The sequence below is a fragment of the Pieris rapae genome, chromosome W, assembly GCF_905147795.1.
Source record: "Pieris rapae chromosome W, ilPieRapa1.1, whole genome shotgun sequence".
In the NCBI taxonomy this organism is placed as follows: domain Eukaryota; kingdom Metazoa; phylum Arthropoda; class Insecta; order Lepidoptera; family Pieridae; genus Pieris; species Pieris rapae.
In genome coordinates, this window is record NC_059533.1 from 2,037,619 (window position 1) to 2,055,457 (window position 17,839).

At 37.0% G+C, this 17,839-nt stretch overlaps 1 pseudogene; it reads left to right on the top strand.

Annotated features, from left to right (window-relative positions):
- Window positions 1-419: 419 nt before the first annotated feature.
- On the top strand, window positions 420-11,667 carry LOC123690442 (annotated as a pseudogene).
- Window positions 11,668-17,839: the final 6,172 nt, after the last annotated feature.

Consider the following 17,839-nt stretch of genomic DNA (forward strand, 5'->3'; position numbering starts at 1 on the left):
TTTATTTATTTAAATAAAATCTTTTTGATTTATTTTAATATTTATCGTTAATCACTACTGCATTTTAGTTATTTTTTTCCATACACCACAGAAGTATATCTTCTAACGCGTGTACATAAGTAAGTACACACACTCTTTTTTTAGGTAGTTTTCTGTAAAGTAGTCATTAGTAGTTAATTTTTAGATTACAATTTGTTCTACTTTTAAAATCTATTTATAATTCTTAACTGGCCTTTTACGGTTTTCATTTCATTTACACACAAAACAATTCTTATTTACTTAAATCAACATTTAATTGAACTTATTGAAGATTGCAGAGAAGAGAACTTCTGAAAGAGATAGCAAATGGAGTATAACTAAGAAAAGTCTCTCAGGTCACAAGGAGTCCAAAGATCCGGCAAGACCAATGCAACGCTGTTTGTGTTAAAGCTTTTGAATGTCAAACATTTCTGATGAAATTGTTCTTTACAGTATTGCAAGATCGATACGGTGATGTTGATGATGAGCGTATGAAGAGAGAGACAGACAGACTGGTTTTCTCCACTGCGGAGGAGCAGAACTCGAATCATGGTAAGTCCAGACATCAGAAGAGTATTCAGCAGTCACCAAAAGTAAGCAATGCTCTCAAAAATAATAGTACATAAATGTATTAATAGTTTGTATGAATCCTCGAAAATGCTTTTCGTCTTCAATCATAGACAATGTGTGGGTAATGTGTGGAAAAGTAAATAATTACTGACCCCCCAGAAGACCCCCTATGGTGCTTACGTAAAACTTGCACGACCCCAGGGCAGCAGCCATTGCACAAAACAAGAGCTATTTTAGAAATACACAATACAAACTATTTAATTAGTAATCACTTGAATAATATTCTTGCATCGGTGAAATCAAGAACATCTTTCAAAATCAAAAATTATTTAATATCGATTTAGTTTAAGTCTCTTTTAAGAAATTAGTATTTTTTATTTTCACAATTTTTAAGAGAAAAATTCAGGTAATTTTAAACTCGTCTCTAACTAAGAAATAAGGGGTGAGGTAGTACCCGGTTACATAATATACTACTTATATATTAATAGTTCTGTCTGTGTATGTGTACTTTTATGTCTTTTTTTAAGGACCTGTGACAACTCCGCCTGATACAAATGGTAAGCAATTATTTTTATCTTATTCATTTTATATAATATAATATAATTAGCATTCGGCAAACTGATTTTTTGCTACGTAAAGGGAGAGAAGGTTAAATGTGAAAATCACAAACAAAACACTACAAAACTAAAGGAAGATTTATTTCAAATTGTGGTGGCGGCTATCCAAACATACATCGTTTATTTTGATCTGGATATCGGTCCATCAGGCTGAGGAACGGCCACATGATATTTTCCATTTTGTTGGGTATTGTAATTTATTTATTTATTTATTTATTTATATTGTACTCCTACAGCTAACACAAAAAACAAATACACCGAGAACATAGCCACAGATGGAATACATGATACATTATAATAAAAAGATTTACAAAAGGGAACAAACAAACAAAGTATTTAATACAATAAACTGATTTAATACAAGTAATAATAATAATAAAATCAGATTTTGAATCACAGCATAATCGAGCAACAAGCGAGGTATATCATGTAATGAAGATTCAAATTTAATAAGTGATACCTATATATCTTATGTTACATAGAAAGAAACAACTTTATGAGACACAATATACAGGAATATTTCGATAAAGTAGAGTGCACTGGCCCCCACACTAGGATTCCCTGTGTTGTGGGCAGCCAGTCTGTTCCTTTTCACATCTTAACAGTAATGCTTAATTATTTCTAAGTAACACATTTATATTTATACTATTTTTGTACCATAAGAATATTTTCTGTATCAGTATAGGACAGCTTAACAAGATATTGTTTGAGATTTTTAGTAAATGTATGTAATGTGATTTTTGTAATGTTAGTGATAATTTTGTTATAAGTATAACATACTAAACATATTTTGTTTATAATGTGAATTTTATTACAGCTGACGCGAACAAACTCTTCATACAATACAACAATGTGCCCATGGGTGCCGAGAAAGTTGGGCATAGATTATTCATCGCATTACCTCGACGTAGATATGGTATAGTATTTTTTTTTTAAAGATTGTGTTTTGGTAGAGTCAAGGGCGGATCGTGGTCAAGTCAAGAACTTATACGTTTGCCATCATAAATTAAATTAATTAAATATTGAAGGTATGTAGTTACATAAAATCTGTATGGTGACAAAATATCGAAATGAAAACATTATGTTCAATTAGTGATCCACCTAATCCCATTAATAAATGCTAATCGCAGCGAATCATAGCTTTGTTGTTGAGTAAGCCCTCAATCAAAGTCGGGTTAAATCATTGCAGGAAATTATCTCGAGTTAGGTTCATTTTCACGTGTAACAAGAGTTTTAGATTTGCCGCCAATTCACAAAAAACAAATGACAAATGAAGCAATATACTTAATTATGTTTCCAAAGAGTTCTAAAATTGAAATTCAAAAAAGTTTTAATTAGCAATGTTTCTAACTGGCCAGTTCTAAACATTTTCAGTGTGAATTATTAATTTCAGGAATACCAGCCACGTTGAACTACATAGATTTGAACGATCAAAATGGCCGATCACTCGCCCTGAAACCCTATCCGAATATATATTCAGGTAGATCCCTTATATCTGTTTATCGAACACGAGCAGACATGCGGAAGGCTGTGGATGGTGGATACTGGATTACTGGAGTTACCGGGTAAGTTGAACCGCCTTTGTCAACGTTATATAACCCGATAACCCGGTAAACTTCTGTTTATTCAAGACTCAAGACCGACTAAATTTGACATTGTGACATGACAGCAGTATCATTGTGTGTGCATATTTATTATATTATCTAGTAAATACCGAGTGAGTCTCAACAAAAAGTGCATCCGTTACTTCATAAAGGTATTGTGAACCATATATATTGGAGATTCTTCTGACACATCCGGAACTGCTGAATTAACAAGAAAAACCTTTGCGATACATCACATAAATAATTTTTTAAATACCCTCATATTGTTTTGTCCACAATAAATACATACACCCAAACACGTCAGTCAACGCCATTGGTTAATTTTATTATTGGCGTTTGACATCTGACACCGGCATTATTGCCATCTTAGTGGACCTGTCGGCTGGATACAAGGATTTTGGACCTAATTATTATAACATACTCTTTCGATTATTCCTACATACGGTTTTGAGCAGAAAGAATAATAATGGATTGCCGTAAGTGTTTAAAAATTGCGCCTGATGCAGAGAGTATCAAATGTACCTCCTGCCTAGCATGGCTACATTTCTATTGTGCGGAACTGTCGGAATCAGAGTTTAAAAAGATTTTACCTATGAACAGAATAAAATGGAAGTGTTCTGCATGTAAGTCTAAAAAGAAAACAACGCTCTCGACGACCAACTCACCTACCCTTAGTTCGGCTTCGCCCTTGAACGTGGACACGGAGGTGTTAACTAAATATATGGACTCAAAGTTTGCGAACTTAAGTCAACAGTGGCGCGATGATCTCAACTCGGCAATCTTAGAGGTTTCGCGAACATTTCGGAATGATATAATTGCCTTAGAAAATCGCATAAACACATGCGAAGAAAGAGTTGCTCAAGTGGAATCAGCGGCAGTGACAAACTCCTCTTCCCTGCCGTCCAACCTCATAGAAGAAAATGCGTCACTACGTCACGAGCTTGAAACCTTGAGTAACAGGCTCGACAACTTCGATCAAGCCTCTAGAAACTGCAATGTCGAGATTCAAAATGTGCCCGAAATTAAAGGTGAAAACCTTATGCAACTCTCTTTTACACTAAGCAACATTTTAAACGTCGAATTAAAAGACTCAGACATAAAAACTGTTCACCGCGTTAAGCCAGGAGTACCTACGGGTCGCCCGAGAAATATTATACTGCAGTTGACAACTCGCAGAAAACGTGATGATTTTATCGCTGCTGCACGTGTGCGTGGCTCTCTAACAGTTGATAAATTGCTGGTTGGATCTGTGGCTGCCTCTGGCAACAATCGATTCTACGTCAATGAACACCTTACCTTGAAAAACAAAATACTCTTCAGTAAGGTCAGGCAACTTGCAAGGGAAAGAGGGTATAAGTATGTTTGGATAAAAAACTGTTGTATTTTTGTTAGAAAAACTGATGAAGCTAAAGCCATCCAAGTGCGATCCAGTGATGATCTAGCCAAATTAATATGACTATATTCCCCTATTTACATTTTGTATATTTTTTGTATTGTGTTCGAGTGTTCTATATGTTTAGTTGGTATCTTGCTCTTTTTTTGTTCTTTTATTGCGGTGCGGAGTGCGAAACTGGATTTTTTTATAATCTTCATTTTCTTCCTTCATATTTTTGAGTATGGGTAATGGCTCTTAATGCCTTATCAATTTACTATCAGAACTGTGGAGGCATAAAGAGTAAAATAAATAAACTCAAAAATAGTATTCTTCTTAGCAACTTTGATATTATTGTTTTGGTAGAGACTTGGTTAGTGGATTCTATCTTTGATGGAGAGTTACACTCGGGCGGTTATGATATATTTCGACGGGACAGAAACCTCCAGCTCTCTCATAAAAAGAGTGGCGGCGGTGTCTTGGTCATGGTGAAAAGAGGAATTAAATCTATCAGATTGACTGAGTTTGAGGCCCCGGATTTGGAGGAAATATACATTCACCTGCCATCTCACGCTCGTCTCCTCCTCAATGCTTGTTACTTTCCCCCCGTAACTCATACCTCTGCATACATAAAATTCTTTCAAAAACTGCATGACATACACGCTAGTGCTCGATTTTCTAATTACATAATTACAGGTGACTTTAATTTACCTCATCTCATCTGGTCATCCTCTCCAGATACCCTACTACAATCTGCAAATACTGAGTCATCAAAATTATTGTTGCATACTATATCTTTTATGAATTTAAAACAAATTAATGTAGTCTACAATAACAATGCGCGGCTCTTAGACCTAGTCCTAACAACACTTCCTGGGCGTGTTGATTGCTCTGATGATCCGTTGCTTAATCCTGTTCCTCATCATCCGCCTTTAGATATACTTAGCACTGTTGATAGGTCAACTGTCATGACATCAATTATTTTCAATCAAAGAAATTTCTTTAATGCAGATTATGACTTAATAAATACTGCTATTGATCGGGTAGATTGGGTGACACTACTAGCCTCGCCCCATTCTAAAGATGCTGTTGCCATCTTTTACTCAAAAATAAATGAAATTATTGCTACTAGCGTGCCATTCTCTAGACCTAAATCCCGTAAGCATCCAGTTTGGTTTAGCAGAGGGCTGATAAGAGCTCTTAATCGTAAGAAGAAACTTTGGTGTCGTTGGAAGACCTACAAAAACTTGCTCGACTATCAAGAATTTTCTTTATTAAGGGCGCGCGTTAAGGGTCTTATGAAACTCTGCTATAATCGTTACATACAAGGAATTGAATTATCGTTAAAAACAAATATCAAATATTTTTGGAAGTACACGTCTACACTAAAACAGACTAACTTAGGATACCCTAAACTAATAAAATATGGCAGTATTTCATCTGACGACCCTAAACAAATAGTTGAGCTATTTTCAAACTATTTTCAGTCAGTATTTGAATCTCAAACTGACTTAGGTGGAGGCACTATGTACACCGTTGATGAGAGCCTTTCCAGTAACGCTCAGATCCTTCTGAATAATTTATTTTTCGACAAAGATGAAATCAGCAAAGAATTATTTTTGCTTGATCCAAATAAAGGTCCTGGTCCAGATCAAATTAGACCAGTTTTTCTTAAGCGTACATATCGGTCATTATGTGCCCCCTTACAGATTATTTTCAATAAGTGTATGTCCAGTGGCACATTCCCTGACTGCTGGAAATTATCTTACATAACGCCTATCTTTAAGGGTGGTGAAAGGAGCGATGTCGAAAATTACCGACCGATTTCAATACTCTCTGCAATCCCTAAAGTTCTGGAAAGATTAGTTCACCAACGCATTTATTCCAGTCTAAGGCATGTTATTATAGACCAACAGCACGGATTTGCAGCTGGTAAATCTACTCTCTCAAACCTCCTTGTTTTCAGTAATTATATTTTTAACGGTTTAGATAATAACCACCAGATAGACACAATCTACACAGACTTTCAGAAGGCATTTGATAAAGTTGACCATATGATGCTTTTACAAAAGCTGTCTTTTAATGGTATTAAGGGCAATCTTTTAAGATGGTTTACAGCATACCTACATAATCGTGTTCAATCGGTGGTTATAAATGGGTTTACTTCTTCTCAAATAGTAGTGACATCCGGCGTCCCCCAGGGCTCCATTCTTGGGCCGTTGCTCTTTTCCTTATATATTAATGACATATCCAAATGTTTCTTACACTGCAATTACTTGCTCTACGCAGACGATTTAAAGTTATACAGAAAGGTAGTTACACTTTCTGACGTGAAACTTATCCAGGAGGATCTCGATAGGCTTGATGACTACTGCCAGATAAACAAATTATTCTTGAAATATAGTAAGTGTCAGCATATCGTGTTTACAAGAAAAACACATAACACAATCACCACCAACTTCACCCTTGGATACCATGCCCTCGAACGTGTGCGGTCTGTAAGGGATCTTGGTGTCCTTTTTGACTCCAAATTAACCCTAGATAAGCACATAGGCTTAATTATTAATAAAGCCTACCGCATGTTAGGTTTCATAACACGAGTCACCAGACCCTTCAAAGACAAAACCACATACATCCACCTTTATAAGACGCTCGTGCAATCCCAGTTGGAGTACGCCTGTCCAATCTGGAATCCGCATTACGCTATATATGTCGCACAACTGGAGGCTGTACAAAAGAAATTTTTACGCATTTTAAATTATCGGATGAATAGTGGTAGGGCTAATTACAAGAAACTTTTAAAAAGATATAAATTACCTTCTCTGAGTACTAGGCGTAATCTAATAGATTGTGTCACAGTGAGAAAAATATGCGTAAATGAAATAAGTTGTTCAGATCTTCTTGAACTCATACCATTTAATGTTCCTGCCAGGTCTCTACGCTTACATAGAACTTTTAATTTTCAGACTCCCAGAACCAACATTGGGTTCCGCGAGCCTCTTCACAGGATGTGTTCTTCCTTAGATTCAATCAAAAACATTGACCCTTTTTCGCACTCCACTACTGCTTTGTTTAAGAATAAAATAAAGCAACTCTTAATGTCTTAACTTAATATTACTTTTATGTGTGTTGTTGTCATGTATTATTTTTTGTATCATATATAAGTGTAACCTGTTGTAGATGCATCCAGTGTGTTTGTATTTGTTTTATTTTTGACTGTGTTTTTATTAAGGATGTCTCTGTTTGGTTTCCCAATAAATAAATAAATAAATAAATAAGACCGCCTAATTAGACCGACTTTTTTTATAGAACAGGGGGCAAACGGGCAGGAGGCTCACCTGATGTTAAGTGATACCGCCGCCCATGGACACTCTCGATGCTAGAGGGTTCCCGAGTGCGTTGCCGGCCTTTTAAGAATTGGCACGCTCTTTTCTTGAAAGACCCTTAGTCGATTTGGTTCGGAAATACTTCGGTGGGCAGCTGGTTCCACAAAGTTACTTGACTTCCATTATGTATCATGTCCACTTTATTTATTTTGGTAATAAATATCTCCTCTAGAAATGCATGGTTAAATTTAGAACTAATGAGCCGCTGAACTTTAACGCCTGAGGCTCTAGGTAAGTAGATGGAGTGGACTTGTTCAGACCTGAATGTGAGTGTCACCATCGGACGTCGAGGCATAAACGAAATTCCATCTGTTTTGTCTTAACGTCCATCGTTCTACACCTTTTTAAGACAGTTTTTGCCGCGCAACTACACTATGTGGTACCCATTGAAGTATTTCTAAACCAATACGATACGGGTCCTTCAAGAGGACAGCAATGTACAATGTACAAGTTTATGGACGTCAATAAAGAAATACATATAAAAAGTTAAATTTACGTTTACTGCCAGTTCCCAAATCAAGGGAACGGAAGAGAAGAACTGACAATAAACTCTCCGCCACTCTTTTTAATCACCAAGATTTTGTTTTACATATTGTTTGTAACGATTTGCAACCGTCACGCGATGTTCCCATATCATCTTAATTAACAATTAATTTATAACTGAAAAAAATTAAAAGCCAAGATTGCCAGTGGTATTACTCAAATGAGCCTTCTGCCCGTTTCTCCTTGTTCTATAATAAAAAATCTGGATATTACTTTCCGAGACAGTAGGATAAATATCCTCCTATTTTAAAACCGCTTAGGCATTTTACATTTGCAGTTAATCGTCGACAGTTGCAGCCGCCAGCCATAGTTGTATATGACCTGAAGACGGACCAGGTGATCTTTAGGTATACCTTCAAGGAATCGGATATCCCTTCAGCAAGCACTCCAACAGGTGTGTAACAAACTACAGATACCGGCAAACATCTTGAACAGATGGCATTGGATTCGCAGAAGCTATTTTCGGGTATCGGGGAGATATGGGGGGAGTTTGCCGGTATTTGTAATAATATTTATTAATTAGCGGTCAGTATTTTATTAAAAATGACATGTATTTTTTGTTGATATTGATGTCGCCTTTATAACTGTAGTACATAACTCACTCTATTATCAATACGCTATTATGTAGTTATATTATTAAAGTTTTTAACGTAACGTTTTTGAAAATATTTTGTAGCCGCCATCAGTGATTCGTTCCAATTGTATTTTTTTTTTATTTTGAGATTGATTGATTTAATATATAAATAAATAAAATTAACTCTCTAGGCCTTGCATCAATAACAGTGGATATAAGAAACAACTGCGCAGACGCGTATGCTTATGTCCCGGATTTGACAACAAATGGTATCATTGTGTATTCGCTGAGAGATAACGATAGCTGGCGAATCACCCATAATTACTTCAATTTCAACCCACTGTCTGAGAATTTGAGGGTTTCTGGTGAGTATATCCGAATAAAGGTGGCGGCGCTGGTTGTTGATTATATTATTTATATTTATTGCAATTTAAAGTGGACTGTAATTTTCTAAATACGGTTGCTCAATATTTGGATCTTATATTGGAGAAAGAAAGAAAGGACACGGCACAGTACCTTCAACCTTCTCGGCTTCCTTTCTTATGGCTGGATGTGGCTTCTTGCTGCTGGATTTGAGCTTCTTCCACTAACTTTATCACAGACACCGAAAAAGTATGTAACGATATATATATCACAAAACAATTATTACAATAAACAAGATAAATAATTAATAAGGTTAAATGAAACGATACGAGCGTGCGGAGTCCGAAACAAATATCAACACATTGCGAGGCGACCAAATTAATACTACCCGCTGCTCAATTTTCCTTTTTCTTAAATGTCGACGCATTATTGTGCGTCACCTACAGCCCGTTCCGGTACTAGCATTTGGCGCAACCATTCCCCCGGGCTTAAAGGGTGGCCTTCAAAAAAAAAAAACAATAAAATAAACTAGAATACAATAATCGAAAAGTTCATTAAGCTTACTAATCTACCTAGTGATCTATTAATCTAATCTATACAAATGTAAACTAACTATTCTCGAGGTAAGGGACAGAGACGTACTACAGGACGTATGTAGGAACCTGTAGCCGTACGAACGCGGACCACACGTGTGACACCGTTTGAACCAGGAAAAACTTCCTCCACTATTCCTAACGGCCAGTGAAGCGGCGGTGCATTGTCAACAATAACAATAACAACATCACCGTTAGAAATTGGGTTAACTGGCGTGTTCCACTTGTTCCGCATTTGCAATGTATGAAGGTAGTCAGCCTTCCAGCGCTTCCAGAAGGACTGCACTAGCTTATCAACTAACTCATGGCGTGAAAGCAAATGTAACCTATCTTCTTCGATTTCTCTAGCTGGTAGATACTTAAGCGGTGTTAAGTTTAAAAAAATGAGCGGGTGTTAACGCGAGAGGTTCCGAAGGATCATTGGATAGCGTGCGACACAGTGGCCGCGAGTTCATCACTGCCTCGATCTGTGCAAGTACCGTGCTGAACTCCTCGAACGTTAGAATTTGATCACCTATCACCCGGTATAAATGAGTCTTTACACTTTTGATTGCCGCTTCCCAACTACCACCAAAATGTGGAGCGTTAGGCGGAATCATTTGCCATGTAATACGATTTTCGTTTAATACGCAGCGAAAGTCCTCACTGAATGCGTTAGAAAAAATGAAATTTTGAAGTTCGCTTAAATAGGAACGTGCACCAATAAAATTAGTTCCATTATCAGAATAAATGACTTGGATTGGACCTCTGCGCGACATGAATCGTTTTAAAGCATTCAGAAATGAGTTAGTACTTAAATCAGTTGCGGTTTCTATGTGAATCGCTCTTGTCACAAGACATATAAATACGCAGATATAAATCTTTTCACTTTTACTACCCCGTCTACGAATAGGGGTATATGATAAATCACTATAGAATTTCTTCCATGCTTTAATAATATGAGGAGGAGCAATCTCATCCCAATCCAGTTTTAAAAGCCAAAGCTCCTTTATTAGAAGTTTTACGTATAGCTTTATGAAACTCATTTGAGTCAAAATGAACTGCTTGCGGATGCAAATGATGGGAAGGTAAAGAAGAAAGTAACTTTTCAGAATTACTAGACCATTTTAAAAGATCAAATCCACCAGCTGAAAACATTTTAATAAGTTGAGAGGATACTTCAACTGCTTCGGGAATCGAATCGCAACTACAGCAAATATCGTCCATATAATAATTACCACGATCAATAACGTCAGCAGCCAAAGGATATTTGGCCCTTTCATCATCGGCTAGTTGTTTCAAAGTCCGAAGCGCTAAATATGGGCTTGAAGAAAATCCAAAACAAACGCGCTTAAATTCAAATAATTGTAACGGATCAGACGGATCAAATCTATAATAAACGCGTTGATATTTATTATGTTCAGGAAGGGTTTTCAGTTGTAGATACATCTGTTTAACGTCAGCGCAAAAGGTGATAGGGAACGTTCTAAACCGAAGTAGAACTGCAAATAAGTCAGGCTGTAAGTTAGGACCGACATGTAAAATATCATTAATCGATATGTTATTATCAGTCTTCGCGCTGGAATCGAGCACCATTCTAACTTTGGTGCTTATAGATGACTCACGAATTACACCGTGATGTGGAATAATGTAACCTATATTGTCGCACTGATCTACTACAGGAGCAATATAATCTTTTTCCAGATATTCAATGAATATTTTGTCGTATGCCTCACGATAACTAGGCGATGACTGTAATTTACGTTCGAGTGACATAAACCGCTTTTTAGCTATGTCCATAGATGAACCCAGATTAAGAGGGCTTTTCTTGAATGGAAGTGCAACAACATATCGACCTGACAATTCACGATACGTGGTAGTCTTATATATGCGTTCACACTCTTCCTCTTCCTCACTAAGGAAAGCGGAAGACTTAGATGACGGCTCCTCAAGCTCCCAGAATCTTCGCAAAATGTTTTCTAAAGGGATACTCGAGTAAGCGCATAAAACCGATGAACTTTTTATATTAAAATTTGTAGACAAAATAGGCGCTTCACCCATTAAAATAAAACCAAATGTGGTTTGAACAGCATCAGGCATACCAGGCGGTCCCTGGATACGACCCTGCTTGAGTAGTTTCGAAAACAGCTGCGCACCGATTAACATATCAATCTGACCGGGTTCATGAAATATATCATCGGCGAGCGGTACGTTAAACAAATACTCCAACTTCGATCTATCAACCTTAGAAGTGGGTAAATAATCCGTAATGCGTTTCACGATTAAAGAATTAATAGAATATTTAATATTTTTATCAAAACGAGAGGATATAACAATATTGGTTGCTCCTATTATATCATTCGAACAGCCACCAAACCCGTTCACAAACAAAGGTTCGGAAAACGTATTGTAATTTAATAGTAACTTTTTACAACACTCAGTCGTTATAAAATGATTTTGAGAGCCGTTGTCTATAAGACAACGCAAAATATGCGGGTTACCACGCATATCAAGAGTACATACGCGGGCAGTACCAAGTAAAACCGTTGACGGTTGTGATATTAAAGTATTCGCTTCATTCTGCAATGAACACAGAGAAATCGGCGCGTGATTGTTATTAGGTTCGTCAAAGGAGCCAGACGCGACGCGCGGGGTACTGTCGACTAGCAATGACTCACGCTGCGACTCAATGGCTTGCGCGTTTGATCGCAGTCCATCGATAGCAGGTTCGAACGGTTTCTCCTGTTTATTGAACAAACTGGAATTTAACGAAAAATGCAGCAATGTATTGTGCGTATTAGAATTACATGTTTTACAACTTTTAACAGAATTACAATTTGTGGTTTTATGTTTTACGCTTAAACACTTCACACAATAATTTCGTTTTTTAATGATATTGAATCGTTCTTTTGCATTTAATTTTAAAAAATCAGGACAACCGTATAACTGATCATGATTTTTACTATGACATAAAGGACATTTTAAATTAGTTTGATCAGAGTTAGAAGTTACAAAAATTTCACGGTTTTGGCATATTTATTATTAGCCGGTTTAATAATAATAGAATTTGTTCGATCCAAAACTTTACACTGTTCTCTTAAAAACATAACTAATTGCGTGTAACAGGGTAATTTTTCTTTTCTAACGGAATTCTCAAATGAAATAATTGTTTCGTTATCTAATTTTTTAAGTGCCAAAAATAAAAATAAAAAATTCAATTTATTAGGTATTTCTAGGTTTTCAAATGCTGCGATTGATGTAACAAAATTATCAAGAAAATTATTTAAACCCTCTGTAGAAGAACTAGTTAATGTTTTGAAATTATATATATTATCTAAATACTGAAACCCGAGAGACCGTATATCTTGATATTTATCAACCAAGGTAGAATAAATTAAATTATAATTATTTTTATTTATTTATTTTATTTTCCATTAAATTTTCCTATCTTTACAGTTAAAACTAATGCGATAGAAATCCATTATACTACCCACACCAACTAACCTACATACAAACATTAAAAAATTAAACTAAAATTCCTAAACCTTATAACTAACAATATAGCAAGCAACTCTTGTGAACTCAGCCAGCGTACAAACAAATAGGTCCACCTCAATGGAAATTTTGTTAATGATCTGTATTGCTCGCGTGAGTGGCGCTTTGCTCACCAAGTTGGAATGTGCGCGCGGTACATCCAAAAGCTTGGACGTAAGCCTCAGGTTTCTACTTGGTACCCGTAGACCCAGTCTCTCCATTATATCCGGATTATGCACCCGACCCGTAAGTATTTTAAATATATAAACGGTCACAGCTACCTCTCTTCTGAGGCGTAGCTGGTCATACCCCACCATACCCAGAACAAACAGGGTCGGGTACATAAGCGGATACAAGGGATACACTCCATACAGTCTCTTGTAGAGGTAGCGAGTGAATTTATTTTGTACTCGCTCTAACATGAGACTGTATTTAGCCTCATATGGGGCCCACACCATTGCGTTGCACTCCAAGTGACTTCTCACTAGCGCGTTGTATAAGATTTTGATCGCACCGATGTTTTCAAGGCCACAAGCTGTTCTTAATACGAACCCCAGATTTCTGTACGCCTTTTTGCATACCATCTCTACATGTCGCGCGAAACCAAGATTCGTATCAAAATAAACTCCCAAATCCTTGACCTCTGAGACTTGCGCCAAGGTTAGCCCACTAATGGTATAATTGTACCGAGTGATTAACCGTGCCCTTGAAAAAGATATCACTTTACATTTTGCCAAATTAAACTCCAATCTATTTCTCCTGCTCCAGTTAACCACTCGATCAATGTCTTCCTGCAGCCGAATGCAGTCATCTATACTCTCTATAGGCATGTACAGTTTGAGATCATCAGCGAAGAGCAAGCACTTTGCATTCTTGACAACTTTCGGTAGGTCATTCAGCATTATCAGAAATTCTAACGGTCCCAAATTGCTGCCTTGTGTCACGCCTGATCTCGTAAAGTAGGCCTCTGACCTACACCCCGCGTAATCCACGTATTGCGTTCGATCTTCCATAGAACTGGCCATAAAGTTTAATAAGTGTGGAGTGAATCCTATATGTGCAAACTTCTGCAAAAGCACGTCATTATCGACCAGGTCGAACGCTTTTTTGATATCAAAATAAGCAGCGTCTACCTGTTTTCCACTGTCCACAGCTGGGCTAATATTAGCCACATAATTCAAGAGGTTACTAGTGGTACTCCTCATAGGCCGAAACCCGTGTTGCGCTTCCGATAGTTGGGAACTCACTTGATTGAATATGCATTTTTGAAGTGCCGCTTCCAATACTTTCGCCGGACATGACAAAATAGCTATCGGTCTATGCTGTTCTACTTTATCATGGCATCTTACTTTAGGAATTGGGATCACCCGACTGGTTTTCCAACATGTGGGAAATGTTGCTGCTTTGAGACATAGGTTATAAATGTGGAGCAGTGGTTCAGCAAGTACAACGGCACAATCTCGTAATATATAAGGCGGTATACCATCCGGGCCAGCTGCCTTTTTTGGTTTAAGTAGCTTAAGTGCCTCCTGTACATCGCTCAATTGTAAGCTCCCAACATGAACTCGTGCAGCCCCGTTTGAACAACCCGCTGCCGCAACAGCTGCGCTGACGTCAAGCTTTGGCTTTTGTGTAGCATAAACAGAGCTAAAATACTTGGCAAATGCTCTAACACTATCATCAGGGGGTAACACCTCTCCGTTCTCAATAATACCCGATGGTTCTCTGTTGACTCTGTTACCATTAATAAACCTCCAGAATGACTTGGGATCTTCAATGATATTTGATTCAACAGACTTAGTATAATTTTCAAGAGCCAATGCAATTAATTTCTTAACTTCAGCTCTGCACCGGCTAAACTTTTCGTAATCTCCTGGGGATTTAGTAACTTTGTATCTCTTATGCAGCGTGGCTTTTTGTTTAATTCTTTTAATGACTTCCCTTGTATACCATTTTGGATATAAATACCTTGAGCATCGTAGGTTCCTGGATTTTTTTGGCACACATTCCTCAAGTACAGAGTTCAACTTATAATAGAAGCAATTGAGACTCTGATTTAAATCTGACGAGTACACATCAGACCAATCCACTTCTCTAACCTTGGAATACAACGAACTAAAATCGGCTTTCTTGAAATTCCATTGTAACAAGCGCTCGTGTGTTATAGCCGGGTCATTCCTTGACAGAACTGACGCAACGCGTGGGCACACACACACAAGAAGCGGAGGATGCTGGACGTCTACAGATACCAAAGGTTCATCCGTCTCGCACACCCCAACACTTTGAATTCCTTTACCTTTGCTTAATACCAAATCTAATAAACGACCATTAACATTCCCTATATTATTACACTGACTGAATTCACAATAGTTACTAAAGTAATTCCAAAAATAAGTATTTACATTATTTGAGCAAGAATATAAATTAAAGTCACCAATTACTAATACATCATCATACTTGCAACAAAATTCTTCAATTGTTTTGAGTAATAAAAAGTATTCTTCATCATGCGTATTTGGAGGAGTATAAACAATACATAACAGAAACATAAATCTATTTTTCAAATAGACAGTTGCACAAACTATTTCGAAGGGGCGAGATTCAATTTGCAAATCAGAGGGTAAAATTATGTGACGCAGTTCCAGGCGCGGGGAAGCCACAAGACATACGCCACCATCCATGCTTGCGCCCATCCGCGCGATCACATCGCAATACCGTATATCCAGGAGGGACTAACTCAGCGTCAGCTATAGATTCATTACATCCCGTTTCTGTAACTGCAAACAAATCTACAGAGATAGATGAGACACTCATATAAAATTCCTTTAACTTGGTTCTAAGACCCCTCACATTTTGGTAACATATCTTAATATGTCTACTTCCATCCTTTTGGTTTGTTAGATGATCTCCGAAACCACACCCAGTCACAACATTCAACATTTATCGGCCAATTATCCGGTTTACATAATAACTCATATTCACATTCTGGTACCCCAATAATGAATGATGCGTAATCCTTTTCTTTTTTATGATTAATTTTTTCGACTCTTATAGACACCTCCTTGCCATATATTACATTCTTGACATACTTCTCTAGACACTCCACACTTGTATCTTTGTTTAAGCGCCACACATGCAGAAACTTTTTCCGCTCAGCTCCACAGATCTCCACTACATCACTTCTACCTCCTTTTTTTACTGCACAACTGGGATATTTTCCAACTCTTTCCTTTATCTTATCGCCACTGTTCTCCTTTTCAACATGGGTTTCCAATTCCTGCTCTTTATTTATTTCTGCTACATCTTCAGGTACCTTATTTGTGAAAGCACTTTGCTTCAACTTATTGTTTTTTATTTGGTTCGGGTTCTGTTTAGCGGCGTTCGCAAACGATACCACCGGCGAAGTACTTATCTCACATAGTGTTCCGACTATCGGGCTCTTGTCCAAAGAACAGCTTTTAAGGGAATTTACATTTTGTTTCAATTCGCGGACCTGTAGTGTATTCACTTCTAAGGTCTTCTCCTGAATGATACTTTTACGCAATTCCTTTAATTCTCTTTCAGACTTGTCAAATCTTTCCTGAAGTGCCTTATATTGCTTTCCTTGCTCTTCAAAACGACTATTCATTTCCTGACGGAATTCCTGCACCTCTTTTAGCAAAATACTATGGTACTTTTGGATTAAAGCTTCAATTATTCGTTGACTTGCCTTATTTGGTGACATAGGATCCTGACTCGCCTCACTTATATACCGATCGCCTTTTGAGACCTTGCACAAACAGTCTGGACATTTCCAAATATCTTTCTCGTGCTTATTCATTAAAACCAATTTTTCTTTGCTAACTTTGATGCATTCAATATGAAAGCTTTTATTACAATGTACTCTGCAACACTTTAAATATAAAAAATTAACTATCTTCTTGTGGCATTTGTTGCAATCCATTAATCCAATTCTTGTTTTATCAGGAAGAAAAAAAAAAAAAAAAAAAAAAAAAAAATAAAAAACTATATTTTACCCGGCGACTGGAATTGAACTCAGATCGTCAAAGACGTATCTCTTCAGTATGCGTAACGCCGGCGCTGCCACACGACCAATGTTTAAGAATTTGAATTACTTGTATATTATTCTTTTAACGTATGACGTGTGAAAATAATGATTGTTTGCTTTACTTGCTGCAGGTTACGGACGCACTTTTTTTTCACAACGAGTCCACATAAAAGTTCCAAGTGTCTTACATAGAATTTCTTACTTATATGTCACTTGCAACACACTTTTCTAGTTCACTCACTTTTAGTTCTTTTGTCAAATACGAATGAATTTAAAAATTAAAATGTAAATTTTCCTGTTAAATCCACTTTCGAGGATGCAAATATCTTTCACTGTGGTATCTGTTTCACTGTTAAAGGTTATTATTTACGTTTTAATCCGTATCTTCAATAATTACTATTTTTAAATGATTTATTTGTGAGGAGTGCAAGTTGACGTTGCGCCTACCCACAAATACATTTACAATTATTCGCGGTTGGATTTATGCCAGCGATCACAGTTAGGGCCTTACCTGTTAGTTGCCCACAAAGATAAAACACCTTTTCTGAGTTCGAAATTGACCCATTATTATGCACTAAATGGTTAAAGGCTTCATAAAACGACGTCCAATTATTTGGGTCGCCATTAAACTGTGCTAA